General features: G+C 39.2%; 1 protein-coding gene across 12 annotated transcripts in view; it reads left to right on the forward strand.

Annotated features, from left to right (window-relative positions):
- Window positions 1-18558, forward strand: part of GRIP1 (glutamate receptor interacting protein 1) — a 1071013-nt gene that overhangs the window by 834024 nt on the left and 218431 nt on the right. The gene's annotated exons all lie outside the window — the stretch shown is intronic.

Genomic DNA, 18558 nt, shown 5'->3' on the forward strand with positions numbered 1-18558 from the left:
GTTAATATGTGTAAAGATGCCATTCAGTATATGAATTCCATTTTTTTTTTTTTTTACACGCCTTTATATTTTTTATGATAGTGGTCCCCTGATGGAGGCTGCAGTTGTCAGACTCATACTCTGCATGCCAAATCCAGGGCAGCAAAGCATTGCTGTGAGATGACTGCCCAAAAGCTACAGTGGCAATAAAAAGTATGTGAGCCCCTTGGAATTAACTGGTTTTCTGTATTTGTCATAAAATGTGATCTGATCCTCTTCTAAGTCACAACAATAGACAAAGACGACATACTTAAACTGATAACACACAAACAATTCTTCTTCTTGTGTCATTATTGAACCCACCCATTAAACATCGACAGTGCTGGAGGAAAAAGTAGGTGAACCCTTTGAGTTAATAGCTGGTCAAACCTCCTTTGGCAGCATTGACTTCAAGAAAGTGCTATTGATAGCTCTGGCTCAGACCTACACAATGCTCAGGAGGATTTTTTTTACCTTTCCTCTTTACAAAACCAATTTATCTCAGACTCATTTGTTAGGATGTCTAGTGTGATCAGTTATCTTGAATTCATTTCACAGCATCTCAATGGGATTAAGGCCTGGGCTCTGACTAGACCATTCCAGTAGGCACATTTTGCTTTTTCTGAAACCAGTCTGTGAAGGTTTAAGTTTGATGCTTAGGTTCATTGTCTTTCCACATCACCCAACTTCTACTAAGCTTCAGCTGGTGGACAGCCACCCTGACATTATCCTGTAGGATATTTTGGTAAACATGGGGATTTATTTTCCCCTCAATAAGTGTTCCAAGCCCTGAGGCAGAAAAGCAAGCCTAAATGATGATGTTCCCTCCACTATACTTCACCGTTGGCATAAACGTTCGTAAGCTGTGCCCATCTGAGAATTCTTCCCGAACAATTCAACTTTTGTTTCATCAGTCCATAAAACATTTTCCCTGTAGCATTGTGGTTTGCCAAGGCATTCTTTGGCAAACTTAAGCTGCGCAGCATTTTTTTTTTTTTTTTTTTGAGAGCAGCAGCTTTCTCCATGGTATTCTCTCATGGACACCCTCTCTGTTTAAAGACTTATGTATGGTAGACCCATGAACAGGGATGTTTGCCAGTTCTAGTGATGTCTTCAAGTTTTTAGCTGTTACTCGTGGGTTCTCCTTTACCTCATTACATTACTTCTAGGAAGAGTAGCCACAATACTAAACTGTCTCCATGTATTTAGACAGTTTGTCTAACTGTGGCTGATGGATGCCTTAAAGTGGAGTTCCACCCTAAAAATGAAGTTTGCACCATCTGCTAGCTTAAAAACGCCTGAAAAAGAATTGGATAATTCAATTTATTTTTTCTTTCACTTACCTTGCTTTTAATTAGGGATGCACCGAAATGAAATTCTTGGCCGAAGCCGAATAATAATGAAATGCTTGGCTGAAGGCCGAATACCGAACGCGGTGTTTCGCATTTTTTCCATTTATTTTGCCAATTTTTAGGGGGCACGCTGATGGGCACATTTTATGTTAGGGGGCACGCTGATGGGCACATTTTATGTTAGGGGGCACTCTGATGGGCAAAACAAAACATTTAAATCAGCGTTGCTCTTAACATAAAATATGCCCATTAGCGTGCCCCTTAAAATAAAATATGCCCATCAGAGTGCCCCTTAACATAAAATATGCTCATCAGAGTGCCCCTTAACATAAAATATGCTCATCAGCATGTCCCTTAGCATAAAATAAGGGGCACGCTGATGGCCACATTTTATGTCAAGGGAGCACTCTGTTGGGCACATTTTTTTTCTTTTTTTTTTTTTTTTTTAAGGGGCACTTTATAGGGCACTCTAATGTAATGAGCATGGCAAGTGGCAACAACATATGGCAGTCTGCACACTAATGCTTGTGCAGCTGCCAGCTACCGTATTCTCCCCCAAATGTGCTCAGCTCCACATCACATACCTGAACTGCAGCCAGAGCCAAAAGCCGCGAACAGGGGGGCGGGGTGTGGACCTAGTGTGAAGGAGCCGCAGTCAGGAGCAGGGGGCGGGACGCGCGCGTGACGTCACACCCCCTACTCGCGGCCGGACAGGACACCGGCGGCGTGTGAGAAGGGAGCCGCGAGCCGCAATGAGGAAGGTGAGCGGTCAGGGCGGAAGCTGACATTGTTCGGCTCAAAATTATTCGGCCTTTTGACTTATTCGGCCGAACGCCGAAAGTGCTATTTTCTCTATTTTCGGCTGAATAATGTTCGGCTGCCGAATATTCGGTGCATCCCTACTTTTAATGAAAATATACTTACCTTCCTTCCTCTTCCTCCCTCTGCGGACACAGCGCACGACGTCACTTGCTCCTTGCATTGACTCCTGGGAGATAAGTGTCATCAATCCCAGGAGTCATTACCTGTTAAACAGCTTCTGGGCATGCGCAGAAGCTGTTCAGGAATGACGTGCCTGCCCCGGTAGTGACGAGCAGTGCATTCTGGGACTCCGACGTCACCGAAGAGGACACGAAGAGGGAAGCTCCGGCTTTAGCTGCCCACACCTGAGATAGCAGCGCTGGACAAGACATTTTCAAGGTAAGTATTTCTTCTTACAGGTAAGTGAAACAGGGGAAAGTTCAGAGGCTATCGTTGCTTAAATGCACTAGCCCTGACTGTCCCGGGGGTATTTTTAGCTTAATTTTTTTTTGCCTGTAACTCCTCTTTAACACATTGAGATTACTTTGTATCCTTTTCCAGCCTGATGAATATCAACTACTCTTGACCGTATGTCTTCAGAGAGCTCCTTTATGTGAAGCATGGTTCACATCAGCTGATGCTTTTTATGAACAGCAATCTTACAGCAATCTTAAAATGTTTGAGTGTCTTTTATCAATAAAAGTAGCTCTAAACCACACGTCCAAACTAATTTCCTTAATTGGCCCCCAGGTGTACAAACTACTGACTCCAATTAGCTTTTGTTGAATACTTAGTCTATGGGTTCATCTATTTTTCCTCCAGCATTATGAATGATTGACCTTTTTACTGCCACGACGAGCTGTCAGTCTGAGGGTGGGGGGTGGTGTTTAGCAGCCCCTCCCTGTAGTACAGTGGACTACCGATCGCTCCTAAGTCCGCTGATCATAATAAACCAAGTGTTTTCTATGTCAGACTATCAGTTTATGAATGGATAAGGAGAGTCTATGCAAACTCCTTATTCATTCATGTAAAATGTTGCAGAGAAAGGGACTTTTTCTTAAAAAAGAGATATATGGGTCTATTTAAACCTCTGATATCTCACTAAAGACCCCCCTCCCAAATATTGTATATATATATATATATTTGTAAAAAAAACTCCAACAAAAAAAAAACATGGAGCAGACTCCATCAAGCAGATGTGTCTGCTGATCCCCGCTGAGCAGGCGGATGACAGATCCACATCCGCCCTGCAAATGCAGAGGTCTCAAAAAAGAGATATGAGGCTCTATTTAGACCTCTGATATCTCACCAAAGACCCCCCCCCCCAAAAAAAAATAGAAAACAAAAATGTAAACCGTAAAAAAAAAAAAAAAATTTGGAACAGACTCTATCAAGCAGATCCACCTGCTCTGAGCAGGCAAATGACAGGTATGCGTTTGCTCCACTGATCTCTATGGGGCGGTCGGATGGAAATGAACATGCTCTCCATTGCCATCCGAGACCATCTGATCTCATCTGCGAGATGGATGGGGAATGAGATCCCCATCTGTCTGTTTTTAGTGGACCTAGATCGAATCGGATGCACGCCGGTGTAAACGGACACATGTCCATTTACATCAGCCTCTCCATAGAAAACAATGGGTGGCCCGATAGGGTCCCTCTGAAAAACGGAAAGGCAGACCCAATCAGACTGCTTGTGTGAAAGGGGTCTAAGGCCTTGTTTACACAGCGCATACACAGAGTACCTTTACTGGGATGCACAGGTGTTCAGTGCATCTCTGTGCAGGCAGTCCCATTGATGTAATTTGGGATGTAATGACTGCACGAACTGAGCCATTGCTCCCAATTTGACATCCATGTAGGTCCACGTGCATGTCCCTGAGCTCACACTGTCTGCGTTCGGGGTCGTTCACCGACAGGGATGCCAGATTGGGAACAGCAGCTATGCCTGTCCAGCCGTTGCATCCCAATTGACATAAATGGGACTGCCTGTACAGGGATACACAGGACACCTGCGCATCCCTATGCAGGTAAACCTGGCCCTCCATGGACATACACTTCAGTATGCCATACATGAATGATGTTTTAGTAGTAATTTAACAGGAATTTTGTAAGTTATGTTGTGTTTGTGCACTAATAATGATTTTAGTGTAGCATTTGCGCAATTATTGCGGGGCCCAAAAAAACAGTAGCACTTTTTTTATTCTACAGGTCATGTGCTTTCAGAAAATGTATGGTTTGATGGGTCTTTTCAAGTTCTGAAAGCTGTAAGTGAAAAATGGTAACCCCAGGAGTAAATTGTTTTTACAGTATCTCACAAAAGAGAGTACAACCCTGACATTTTTGTAAACATTTTATTATATCTTTTCATGTGACTGAAGAAATGACACTTTGTTACAATGTAAAGTAGTGAGTGTACAGCTTGTATAACAGTGTCAATTTGCTGTCCCCTCAAAATAACTCAACACACAGCCATTAAAGTCTAAATCACTGGCAACAAAAGTGAGCCCAATTAGCCATTTTCTCTCCCCGGTGTCATGTGACTTAATAGTGTTACAAAGTCTAAGGTATGAATTTGTGAAATTTACACTGTTCTACAAGCTGTACACTCACTACTTTACATTGTAGCAAAGTGTCCTTTCTTCAATTTTGTCACATGAAAACGTATAATAAAATATTTACAAAAATGTGAGGGGCGTACTCACTTTTGTGAGGTAGTGTATTTATAGTTTTGTGTTCCTTCAGTTTTCACCATTTTACAAAAGGGTTCGATTTAAAATGTACAAATACAGTGCCTTGCGAAAGTATTCGCCCCCTTGAACTTTGCGACCTTTTGCCACATTTCAGGCTTCAAACATAAAGATATAAAACTGTAATTTTTTGTGAAGAATCAACAACAAGTGGGACACAATCATGAAGTGGAACGATATTTATTGGATATTTCAAACTTTGTTAACAAATAAAAAACTGAAAAATTGGGCGTGCAAAATTATGCAGCCCCTTTACTTTCAGTGCAGCAAACTCTCTCCAGAAGTTCAGTGAGGATCTCTGAATGATCCAATGTTGACCTAAATGACTAATGATGATAAATAGAATCCACCTGTGTGTAATCAAATCTCCGTATAAATGCTCCTGCACTGTGATATTCTCAGAGGTCCGTTTAAAGCGCAGAGAGCATCATGAAGAACAAGGAACACACCAGGCAGGTCCGAGATACTGTTGTGGAGAAGTTTAAAGCCGGATTTGGATACAAAAAGATTTCCCAAGCTTTAAACATCCCAAGGAGCACTGTGCAAGCGATAATATTGAAATGGAAGGAGTATCAGACCACTGCAAGTCTACGAAGACCTGGCCGTCCCTCTAAACCTTCAGCTCATACAAGGAGAAGACTGATCAGAGATGCAGCCAAGAGGCCCATGATCACTCTGGATGAACTGCAGAGATCTACAGCTGAGGTGGCAGACTCTGTCCATAGGACAACAATCAGTCATATACTGCACAAATCTGGCCTTTATGGAAGAGTGGCAAGAAGAAAGCCATTCCTTAAAGATATCCATAAAAAGTTTTGTTTAAAGTTTGCCACAAGCCACCTGGGAGACACACCAAACATGTGGAAGACGGTGCTCTGGTCAGATGAAACCAAAATCGAACTTTTTGGCAACAATGCAAAACGTTATGTTTGGCGTAAAAGCAACACAGCTCATCACCCTGAACACACCATGCCCACAGTCAAACATGGTGGTGGCAGCATCATGGTTTGGGCCTGCTTTTCTTCAGCAGGGACAGGGAAGATGGTTAAAATTGATGGGAAGAGAGATGGAGCCAAATACAGGACCATTCTGGAAGAAAACCTGATGGAGTCTCCAAAAAAACTGAGAATGGGACGGAGATTTGTCTTCCAACAAGACAATCATCCAAAACATAAAGCAAAATCTACAATGGAATGGTTCACAAATAAACATATCCAGGTGTTAGAATGGCCAAGTCAAAGTCCAGACCTGAATCCAATCGAGAATCTGTGGAAAGAACTGAAAACTGCTGTTCACAAACGCTCTCCATCCAACCTCACTGAGCTCGAGCTGTTTTGCAAGGAGGAATGGGCAAAAATGTCAGTCTCTCGATGTGCAAAACTGATAGAGACATACCCCAAGCGACTTACAACTAAAATCGCAGCAAAAGGTGGCGCTACAAAGTATTAACTTAAGGGGGCTGAATAATTTTGCACGCCCAATTTTTTATTAAAAAAGTTTGAAATATCCAATAAATTTCGTTCCACTTCATGATTGTGTCCCACTTGTTGATTCTTCACAAAAAATTACAGTTTTATATCTTTCTTTGAAGCCTGAAATGTGGCAAAAGGTTGAAAAGTTCAAGGGGGGCGAATACTTTCACAATGCACTGTATTTGTTATTTAGAACTCCATCTATGTTTACCTTTTTATATTTAGTAGGTATTTACCAGGGATTTTGTACATTTTGCCACGTATGAATCCATCTAATTAATTATTTTAGTGTATTTTTAGCAAAAATATTGGTTTGATAAACATTTGCGCAAATATCGCGGTGCCTTAAAAATCAGTTGCACCTTCTTTTCATTCTACTGGCCATGTGCTTTCAGAAAATATATGGTTTGGGGGGTCTTTTACAATCTCTGAAAGCTGTAAGTGAAAAAGGAAAACCTCCAGATTTTTTGAGAAATTTTTGCGAACATCCGATTTTCACTATTTCTGAAAAAGGCGCTATTTATAATTTACAAATATTTGTTAACTCAATAGAGGTTTAGTTTTTATATTTAGAAGGAACTTAGCAGGAAGTTTGTAAAATTTGCAGTGTTTTTATCTGCTAATAATGATTTTAGTGCATTCTTAGCAAAAATATGGTTTGTTAAACGTGCACAAATACAGCGGGGCCTTTAAAATCAGTAGCACCTTATTTAACTGGCCCTTTGCTATCAGAAAATGTATAGTGTGGGGGGGTCTTTTAAAAACTCTGAAAGCGGTGTTTGTATCTGGCAATTATGATTTTAGTGTATTTCTAGGGAAAATTTTGCTTTGGTAAACCTTTGCGCAAATATCAGAAGCACCTTCCTTTTATTCTACTGATCCTTTGCTTTCAAAAAATATATGGTTTGAGGGGTCTTTTAACCAACTCTGAAAGCTGTAAGGGAACAATGAAAACCTTCAGATTTTAAGAGTAATTTGGTTATTTACATTTTTGTGTACAATCAATTGTCACTATTTTGCAAAATTACGTAATTTATAAATGACAAATATTTGGTATTTATTAACTCAATACAGGTTAAAAGAGAAGTTTGGGTTTCTTTTTTTTTCCCCATTTATACTTACCTAGGTGGATGCAGCATCGGTCCTATACTGCTTCTGTCCCCCGATGCTGCTACACTGAGAACCAAGCGATTGAACACTGCCGATCGCTTGGTTCTGACAGCTCCCCTAGCAGAGAGCTGCTGGCTGTCAGTCACCACTTTCTGCTCTGCCCCCTCCTCGCTCATTGGAGCGCTGGGCTGTGGAGGGTCAGACACTCAGCGGCTTGCTGAGAGGCTGAGCCGAGTTGTCAGTCCAGGCACCTGGCAGAACCCGACTCCGTGGTCGTGATGACGCGGTGCCTGGACCGACATTTGTGACGTCAGCAGAGAGCGGAATTCAGCCTGCTGTCTGCTGAAAACAGGTCACAGGAGTGCAGAACGAGTTGCACTCCTGTGATCCATAGATGTACAGCCAAACAAGCTTTGGCTGTAAATCTCCTTTAAGCTTATATATTTAGTAGGGATTTAGCAGGAATTTTGTAAAATTTGGTTTATTTATATATACTAAGAATAATTTCAGAGAATTTTTAGCGAATATATTGTTTTGATAAACAGTTGCGCAAATATCGCAGGGAGTTAAAATCAGTAGCACCTTCTTTTTATTCTACGGGTCAGGTGCTTTCAGAAAATATATGGTTTTGGGGGTCTTAAACTCTGAAAGCTGTAAGGGAACAATGAAAACCTCTAAATTTTTAGCGAAATTTGGATATTTCCATTTTTGCGTTTGCTCGATTTTCACCATTTCGCAAAAAAGGCGCAATCTAAAATTTACAAATAGTGGTTATTTAATAACTCAATACAGGTTAGCTTTTATATTTAGTAGGAATTTTGTAAAATGGGCTGTGTTTTTATCTGCTAAAAATGATTTTAGTATATTTTTTGCGAAAATATTGGTTTGATAAACATTTGAGCAAATATAATTGTGCCCTAAAAATCAGCTGCACCTCATTTGTTTTCTACTGGTCATGTGCTTTCAGAAAGCACCACCAACTTAGCGCCTCACCAGCTAAGTTCAAAAGTGGAGCGCAAAGGCAGTGAAAGGGTTAATGGGTGTGTTCAATAAAGACATGAGAAATTTGAACTGATTGTGTGTGTTATCAGCTTAAGTACATTGTATTTGTCTATTGTTGTGCATTACACGAGGATCAGATCACATTTTATGGCAAATTACTAAGGAAAAAAAACGTTACTTGGCCCTGTAATTGGCACCTTTTAAGTTAGACAGATCTTTACTAAATGACTGATCTTGTTAAAGTATAACTTGGGGCAAAACTTTTTTGTTGTTGTTTTGGATAGAGGAGGGCTTCCAACAATTGTCAGGTTTTTATTGCTGTCTATGTCCCCGTTAGTGAGATTCACCATTTCTATTTGTCCTGGTGACTGTTCTCACTAAAATGGAAAAAAAAACAAAAACTAATTTTGATTGTTTAACAGAACAGAAATAAAGGAGAAATTTTCGAATGGGGACAATAGATCCGGTACTCAGGAATTTCCCGCACTTTTGGATGATTTCCTCTCCCTTCCTGATTTGGCTAGGGGACAGGAAGTGAAAGAAATTCTTACCTATCAGATACAAAAAAAAAACTGACAAGGGTTAAAACTACTCCTTACGCTATCCACAATGGGAAAAAAAAAGTTTGCCTTCAATTCTCGTTTAAATATTTACTTCCTTTTGGGTCTTTGGTGTAAGTGTGACGGATACCTTCTGTACAAAAAAACAATCTACTGTCCTTTGCAGTAAATTAGATGAGAGCTTTTGGTTCATTTAATTTACTTCTTACTACTTAATTTACTAGATTGGTTATGATGACAGGTAAGTGGAAACAGAATGTCAATTGTGTGATTTAGTTACTGTGCACGTAGGAGGGTACAATCACAAAACGACTAGTTACAAGAAAAGACAAAAATAATTATAAAAAATAATTTTGTTTACGTATCTGAGATATATAAGAACTATACACTTATTTAATCCTACCCCTTCTGCATAATTAATAATCAATTATTGAGAGTCCCATGGTTATTAAGTTATACAATAATTAATAATTAAAATATAATAGAATGATTACCAATAATCTACACAATCCTACGCATACTGTATATGAATACATACGCATACTGTATATGAATACATACATGCGCTTACACAAAACTAAAGCCCTGTTCACACTAAGGCGACCTGTGAGGCGACCTGGTCGCCTCACAGGTCGCCTTCCATAGGGAAGCTGCGGACCCGTTCTAATAGGAGCGACACAATTCGCTCCGACTTAGAAAAAGGGTCTGGAGCTTCTTTGGGGCGACCAGGAGGCGACCGCCATAGACTTCAATGTTATGAAGTCCGTGGCGGCTGCTCCGAGGTCGCGGCACGCTGCTTGCACCGCAAGCTCGGAGGTCGCCCCTGGAAGTAGCGTCGCCTGCATGTGAACGGGGACTTAAGGTAATACCAAAAAAAATATCAATAACAATATTAACAAACAATAAAGTAACAATAATAGTTCAAACACCTTCATTTTTATACCTTGTAAATTAATCTCTTTATACCACTTTTTAAACTGGTTTATGCTTAGACATTTCTTGAGCTCAACATAAAAACAGTTCCCCTGTTTCACTTCACAAATAGATATACAGAAGCTTTTCCTAATTGTCCCCACGGTCTTAAAATTAAATATTCCCCTTAGAATAAAACTCCCCTCCCCTATAATACATAATTTTTGTGTATTGCCTGCTTTGTTCATTGGTTTGGGGGTACCCCATCAGCTCTTCTGGTTCCTCCCTTTTTCTGAGTGACCCCATAGCAAGCCGCTTGCGCGGGTTCAATCCCAAACCATGCTCTGTCTGTCCATAGACATGGCTTGGTCTCGCCCCTTCTGTAATAAACAGCAGTAGGAGCCAATGGCTCCCACTGCTGCCTCCATGTAAAGAAGGGAGATAGAGGAGAGAGCCACTGCTCTCTGGCACAGTGCTGGATTGAGATCTGGGGGAGATGAGTACAGAAGGTTTTTACAATGCATTAAGGTAAAAAACCTTCTGCCTTTAGAACCACTTTAAAACTTTCTTTATCTTTTAGACAGGTTTGTTTTAAAGCTTTATGGATCCTTTAATTTGCGTAAGATCCATAGATGTGGTGTAAAAAAATGTTCTGCTTCCACATCAGTAAAACTTTCCAGTGCACTGTAAGATGAATTTCTTCTAATACACAAGGACCTCAAGCAAAAATATTGGTACATACTTTCAGACAATTGCTGACACCTTCAAAAGAGGATCAGTAATTTATGAATTAATTCTGGATTAATTATGCATATCTTGTATATAATCCCCCTAAAAGGAAAAATGTAGGTTTTCTTCTGAGACTACCACATTCAAAGCAGAAGAGAAGGAGTGAATCCTGCTTTTGGGGGCTTGTACTGTGTATCAATACCTATAACTCCACTGAACCTAATGAAGAAGGTAGCACATCACCTTCTTACAATGTAACTCCAGTCCATCAGCTAACTACACAGTCAAAGCGTATACAGTAAATAGTCACTGTTGCCTGTCAAAACTATTTCGGAAACAATGTGTGAACAAAAATGCCACACATTACCCACACATGCTGTGGTCTGACTGCATAGCATAAGGAATGGAACATCTACTAGTTAACAACTTCCCACTGTGGACACCTACTCAAAACTCTCTTAATGCTTGCAGCTCCCTCAAATTGAAAGAAATAGTCCTAAAATTGGAGCTATCTGCAGCGCTTGCTAAAAAACGTATATATATTAATCTGTGAGTATAAATATATATAATGTACAAAATAGTGCCAATGTGCTAATAAATATGCAAAGCAATTAATCAATGTTCCAAATCCATATATAAAAACTATAAAACTTTTTCTAAGTGCAAATAAAATCTCAAAGTGCAAATGCAAATGCAAATCAATAAATTATAAGTTCATGCATAAATCAATATATTTTTCTTTTGTGCAAAAATGTCCAAGGTAAAAATGAAATTAAATATACAGTCCGACAAAATCTTTTTCTTGGAGATGTGCCAGTGCTCTTTCAAAACAAATTTGGTGACTGGTAAAAGATGTGCAAAAGTGCTTGAAGCTTACTTCCCGTGCAGTATAATATAGGTGGGTAACTTACCAAATGGAGTGGGTCTCCTATATCATATAATATTGAGACCAACCAGGCTTTATGGTAAGTTCCCTTTAAGAGTCCTCCTCAGCCGCTGATGGTTTTCCTCCTCACGGATCCATAAGGCAGCTCAGGTCATATTAGATAGAAAAAATATGCTCCAGATAGTGATATCGTAATGAGAAGTTTTATTCCACAAATTTCAAGAAAAAACAGCTAAAATCAGCGAGTTCCAGCGAGGATATCTCGTACTGATATCCGTGACATGGATATCAGTACGAGATATCCTCGCTGGAAATCGCTGATTTTAGCTGTTTTTTCTTGAAATTTGTGCAATAAAACTTCTCATTACGATATCACACTATCTGGAGCATATTTTTTCTATCTAATATGACCTGAGCTGCCTTATGGATCCGTGAGGAGGAAAACCATCAGCGGCTGAGGAGGACTCTTAAAGGGAACTTACCATAAAGCCTGGTTGGTCTCAATATTATATGATATAGGAGACCCACTCCATTTGGTAAGTTACCCACCTATATTATACTGCACGGGAAGTAAGCTTCAAGCACTTTTGCACATCTTTTACCAGTCACCAAATTTGTTTTGAAAGAGCACTGGCACATCTCCAAGAAAAAGATTTTGTCGGACTGTATATTTAATTTCATTTTTACCTTGGACATTTTTGCACAAAAGAAAAATATATTGATTTATGCATGAACTTATAATTTATTGATTTGCACTTGCATTTGCACTTTGAGATTTTATTTGCACTTAGAAAAAGTTTCATAGTTTTTATATATGGATTTGGAACATTGATTAATTGCTTTGCATATTTATTAGCACATTGGCACTATTTTGTACATTATATATATTTATACTCACAGATTAATATATATAAGTTTTTTAGCAAGCGCTGTAGATAGCTCCAATTTTAGGACTATTTCTTTCAATTTCTATCTCTTACTACTGCTGCTGCTATTTATATATTTTTTACACAAATTTAAAATATATTAATTCACTTTATATTATTTTACACATCTATTTAAAGGTAATTTATATCTTATAACTCCTAGGCGCAGGGAGTATAACTTTTTTAGAAAAGGGATACTTACCTTCATATAAGCTCCCTCAAATAACTATACAAAGGAAGTAAAGCCTGATAAAAAATGTTTCCTTTTGGTTACCTGCAAAGTAAATGCATAATGTGCTAGTATGAAACTCATACTAGCACATTATGTGACACCTGCAAAGGAAACCCCCGTCGTCCCTGCTGGAGGCCGCATCCATCTTCGCCCGTCTTCCTTCTGGGTCTGCTGTGCTACTGGCCAGGGCTGCGTGACGTCACTCCCACACATGCGGTCACTGTACAGGGCTCTGAAAAAATGGGCCGTTCGTTCAGAGCACATGCGCCGTTGACGTCATCGGCTGCATGTAATGTAAATATCTCCTAAACGGTGCAGGTTTAGGAGATAATTACAGTACCTATAGGTAAGGCTTGCCTATAGGTACAAACAGTACAACCTCTTTAAATTAAATCATAAGATAAATAAAGGTTGTTATTAAATGATTGCCAGGAATAAATACAGCCACTATTGCTAAATAGTGAAAAACCTAAATACTTACTGCCCGGTGAACCCTATAAACTGTAGACTTGGAGTAACACATCTGTTTCCTTTGTGGAGGACATATCATATTTTTTGATTATTAAACATAATATGTTAATTAAATGTTGCTGGTTGTTTTGCCCTAGCTTGTTTCATTTATAGAGCAATCTGCATAAATAACAACGATTGCAGTTATTACCATTTTACACCCAGTCTGAAAGTAAATCTTGTGATGAAGATAATGGCTCGTTCACCTAAAGAAACATAATCCTTTTGTAACTTATTCATTTTATGGTCAGCATTTATTGTAATAGAGCACAGTGATCTGTAATAAGGAGAACTGCATCTTCAACTCCTGTGCATTCTGCTATAAAATATAACTGCACTACTGTAAATTAAATTCACTGGGAAACATTACAGGTGCACTGAAATTAAAATGTTGGTACCAAAACCAAAAATTCAGGATGCACTTGGCTGAAACCGAAAATTATTTTTTTTTAAATTTATATATATATATATATATATATATATATATATATATATATATATATACAGGTCCTTTTCAAAAAATTAGCATATTGTGATAAAGTTCATTATTTTCTGTAATGTACTGATAAACATTAGACTTTCATATATTTTAGATTCATTACACACAACTGAAGTAGTGCAAGCCTTTTATTGTTTTAATATTGATGATTTTGGCATACAGCTCATGAAAACCCAAAATTACTATCTCAAAAAATTAGCATATCGTGAAAAGGTTCTCTAAACGAGCTATTAACCTAATCATCTGAATCAACTAATTAACTCTAAACACCTGCAAAAGATTCCTGAGGCTTTTAAAAACTCCCAGCCTAGTTCATTACTCAAAACCGCAATCATGGGTAATGCCCCGTACACACGTGCAGATTATCTGCAGACTTTTGTCTGCAGACTTACCAAAACCATATAATATGAGGTCAAACCTAAACACTTTCAATTTGTATGCAATCCGGCAGGCCCTTGCACTACATAGAAAAGGTAAGTCTGCAGACAAAAGTCTTCAGATAATCTGCACGTGTGTACGGGGCATAAGACTGCCGACCTGACTGCTGTCCAGAAGGCTATCATTGACACCCTCAAGCAAGAGGGTAAGACACAGAAAGAAATTTCTGAACGAATAGGCTGTTCCCAGAGTGCTGTATCAAGGCACCTCAGTGGGAAGTCTGTGGGAAGGAAAAAGTGTGGCAGAAAACGCTGCACAACGAGAAGAGGTGACCAGACCCTGAGGAAGATTGTGGAGAAGGACCGATTCCAGACCTTGGGGGACCTGCGGAAGCAGTGGACTGAGTCTGGAGTAGAAACATCTAGAGCCACCGTGTACAGGCAATGAGCTACGGGTGCCGCATTCCCCAGGTCAAGCCACTTTTGAACCAGAAACAGCAGCAGAAGCGCCTGACCTGGGCTACAGAGAAGCAGCACTGGACTGTTGCTCAGTGGTCCAAAGTACTTTTTTTGGATGAAAGCAAATTTTGCATGTCATTTGGAAATCAAGGTGCCAGAGTCTGGAGGAAGACTGGGTAGAGGGAAATGCCAAAATGCCTGAAGTCCAGTGTCAAGTACCCACAGTCAGTGATGGTCTGGGGTGCCATGTCAGCTGCTGGTGTTGGTCCACTGTGTTTTATCAAGGGCAGGGTCAATGCAGCTAGCTATCAGGAGATTTTGGAGCACTTCATGCTTCCATCTGCTGAAAAGCTTTATGGAGATGAAGATTTCATTTTTCAGCACGACCTGGCACCTGCTCACAGTGCCAAAACCACTGGTAAATGGTTTACTGACCATGGTATTACTGTGCTCAATTGGCCTGCCAACTCTCCTGACCTGAACCCCATAGAGAATCTGTGGGATGTTGTGAAGAGAAAGTTGAGAGACGCAAGACCCAACACTCTGGATGAGCTCAAGGCCGCTATCGAAGCATCCTGGGCCTCCATAACACCTCAGCAGTGCCACAGGCTGATTGCCTCCATGCCACGCCGCATTGAAGCAGTCATTTCTGCAAAAGGATTCCCAACCAAGTATTGAGTGCATAACTGAACATAATTTTTTGAAGGTTGACTTTTTTTGTATTAAAAACACTTTTCTTTTATTGGTCGGATTAAATATGCTAATTTTTTGAGATAGGAATTTTGGGTTTTCATGAGCTGTATGCAAAAATCATCAATATTAAAACAATTAAAGGCTTGCACTACTTCAGTTGTGTGTAATGAATCTAAAATATATGAAAGTCTGTTTATCAGTACATTACAGAAAATAATGAACTTTATCACAATATGCTAATTTTTTGAAAATGACCTGTATATATATATATATATATATATAATTGTATTCAACTTTTTAATTAATATCATGAATTTTAATAAATATGAATTCATTTATCGAACATTATTGGCATCTTTAGTGCAAGAAAAATGAAAAATGCATCCCTTGAATCTCTATCTGTTTTCACACTGGTCCGTTGCGCTTTCGCTGTGGTATTAAAAATCTAGCTGCATTTTCGGTCATTTAAAAAAACGGCACCAAATATGCACCTCCCTGTTAGAATGCATCAAAAACACACCCGTGTTACATTTTTGATGGGATTTTTGAGTGACATGACCTCAAAATTTAATGCCTAAGCACAGTTGTGCAACTTTAACATGTGTTAGTAAAACCATACATATCATCACAACTACTTTGTGCTTCCAGGTGGTTTATACCTTGTTTTTTTTAGGACAAATTGAGCTTTCAATTGGTGGTAAATGCTAATGGATTTCTCCTATTTATTTTTATTATCAAATGAAAACTGGCCCAAAATAGTTAATTTAGAGTAGATTTTTTGTTACTGCCATAACCTACCACCAAAGAACCCAAAATAAATTTACCTGCTCCCACTGATCGCAGCGATACCACATTGGTGTATATTATTTGTTGTTTGTAGCCGTGGTAAAGCCCAGAAATAATAGTGCACATTTTGCTTTTTTAAACCTAAAAAACACTGACGCTAACTGATACGAATTGATTTTTAATTGGTTATCTACTGGCCACAGTTTGTATGCATCATGGTAGGGAAGTGGTTATACCGGGGTCATGGTAAAGGCTACAGCTGTGATCCCAGTATTATTTTTTTCAAGCCAGTGATTCTTTTCCATGTAATCTGACCGGCTGAGCATGTCCCTACCCCCTGCCACCGCCTTTACCGGGCTCTCCTGAGCGATCGGGAAGCCCAGTAATGATGCAACAGCATCTAGCTCAGGACTCACAGTGAGACAAACTAAAGTTGTTCCTCCTACTGTGTGACGTCAAAACTGGACTATTTCGTCACTTCTGGTTCTGGCTCTTTGTTTACTGGCCACATAGCTGCGTTATTTTAATGGACTATTGCGCGGTTGTACGACGCTGTACGCAAACAAAATTTATGTTCTTTCTTTCCCCACAAATAGAGCTTTCTTTTGGTGGTATTTGATCACCTGTGTGATTTTTATTTTTTGCGCTAAAAACAAAAAAAGAGCGTCAATTTTGAAAAAAAAAACCAATATTTTTCACATTCTGCTATATGGCATTCTCAAAAAAAATGTAATCTAAATGTCTTAACACTTTAGGCCAATTTGTTTTCTGCTACATATTTTTGGTAAAAAAAAAATCACAATAAGCTTATTTTGTTTTTCGTAAAAGTGATCACGTCTACTAAGTATGGGAAAGATTTATGTCATTTTTATTGTTTTTTTTTCTAGTAATGGCGGCAATCTGCGATTTTTTTTTTTTTTTTTTTTTTGCGGGACTACGTCATTGCAGCAGACAGATCGGACCCCTGACTGACATTTTTGACACTTTTGGAGGGACCAGTGACATTACTACAGTAATCAGTGCTAAAAATATGCACTGTTACTGTAATAATGACACTGGCAGGGAAGGGGTTAACACTGTGGGTGATCAAGGGGTTAAATGTGAGCCTAGGGGAGTGTGGGGGGGGCTTCTGATATGACCATAGAGACATGTGATCCTATATAAAAGGATCACATGATCTCTATGATCATTTCAGGGAGGACGGTTGGACCGTCCTTCTCTCTCAGCGGGGAACGATAGAGAGTGTCAGGCAGCAATCGGAGCCGCCTGACACACGCATAGACTTCCCCTAGCCTCCTGAGAGCGAGCGACATAGACCTACGTCGCTTTGCCCAGGAGCAGCTGCCTGCCGCAGTAAATCTGTAGTAGCCGGTCGTTAAGTGGTTAATAACAATATTTACAACTTTTTTCAATTACAAATCATAAAAAACTAAATACACTCACATTCAATTACAGAAAAATAATCCAAAGATCCATCTGCTACATAAGGCAGTGCAACATCATTACTACCAAATCACTTCAAAACCTCACATTTAGGTACAAAAAAAAGGTATGGGGGGTGAGCCTAACAAATTAATCCATTATATCTTCCTATTAAGTTCCTATTAAGTTCTATCTAAGTTTACTCCAAACCTCAAACCCCTCCAGTTTACATAATTCCTTGTAGTTTATATTTCCCCAAAATGGTGAACAAACTGATATATTATTATTTATTTTTTTTTTAACAATTGAATTTTATTGAGGATAAAAGGCATTTGCAAAGCAAAGAAATCAATAATAGAGTATTGCGTGTTATGGATTGTACATTAATTCATTTAACAAGAAAACAAACAGAGATTCAGACCAAATTATAGAGCAAAATAGGTATGGAGGGGTGTAGGTACAGGTTTTTGGTGTAATAGATTTAGCGAACAATGAAGCAATCAATAATGTGAGTGATATCAAGCAATAGCAAACCAACTAAAAAAGGTAGGTAAGTGTTGACCATTTGGAATTTGATTTATAATTCTGTGTCTAATTTTGTATACTGCTTAGAGTTGCGGAAAGCCAGCCAAGGTAGCCACATTTTGTGAAATTTGTCAGTGGAGTCACTGGCAATGGCTACTGTTTCTTCCATGTTATATGTTTTTTCGATCACGTGAAACCATTCAGTGATCCTGGGGGTATGCTTCGTTTTCTAGGCAGAAAGCAGGAGTGAGAGTTATTTTCGTTTCAGTGATATGAAAAATTGCCTCCCGCACCTTACTCCAGAAAGGTACTAGTTGAGGGCAGTCCCACCAAATGTGTAACATGTCACCCTGTGATTGGCCACATCTCCAACAGGTGTCTGAGGACAATGGGTAGCATACCAAAACATTAGCAATTTATATGACATTTCTTGTAGTCTGGTACTTATCGAGCATTTATGGGCCAGGACTGAAGCTTGTTTCCATTGCTCATCAGAGAATTTGACCTGAAATGCTTTTTCCCATTGTGCCCTGGCAA

The sequence above is a fragment of the Pelophylax lessonae genome, assembly GCF_965119305.1.
Source record: "Pelophylax lessonae genome assembly, chromosome: 4".
In the NCBI taxonomy this organism is placed as follows: domain Eukaryota; kingdom Metazoa; phylum Chordata; class Amphibia; order Anura; family Ranidae; genus Pelophylax; species Pelophylax lessonae.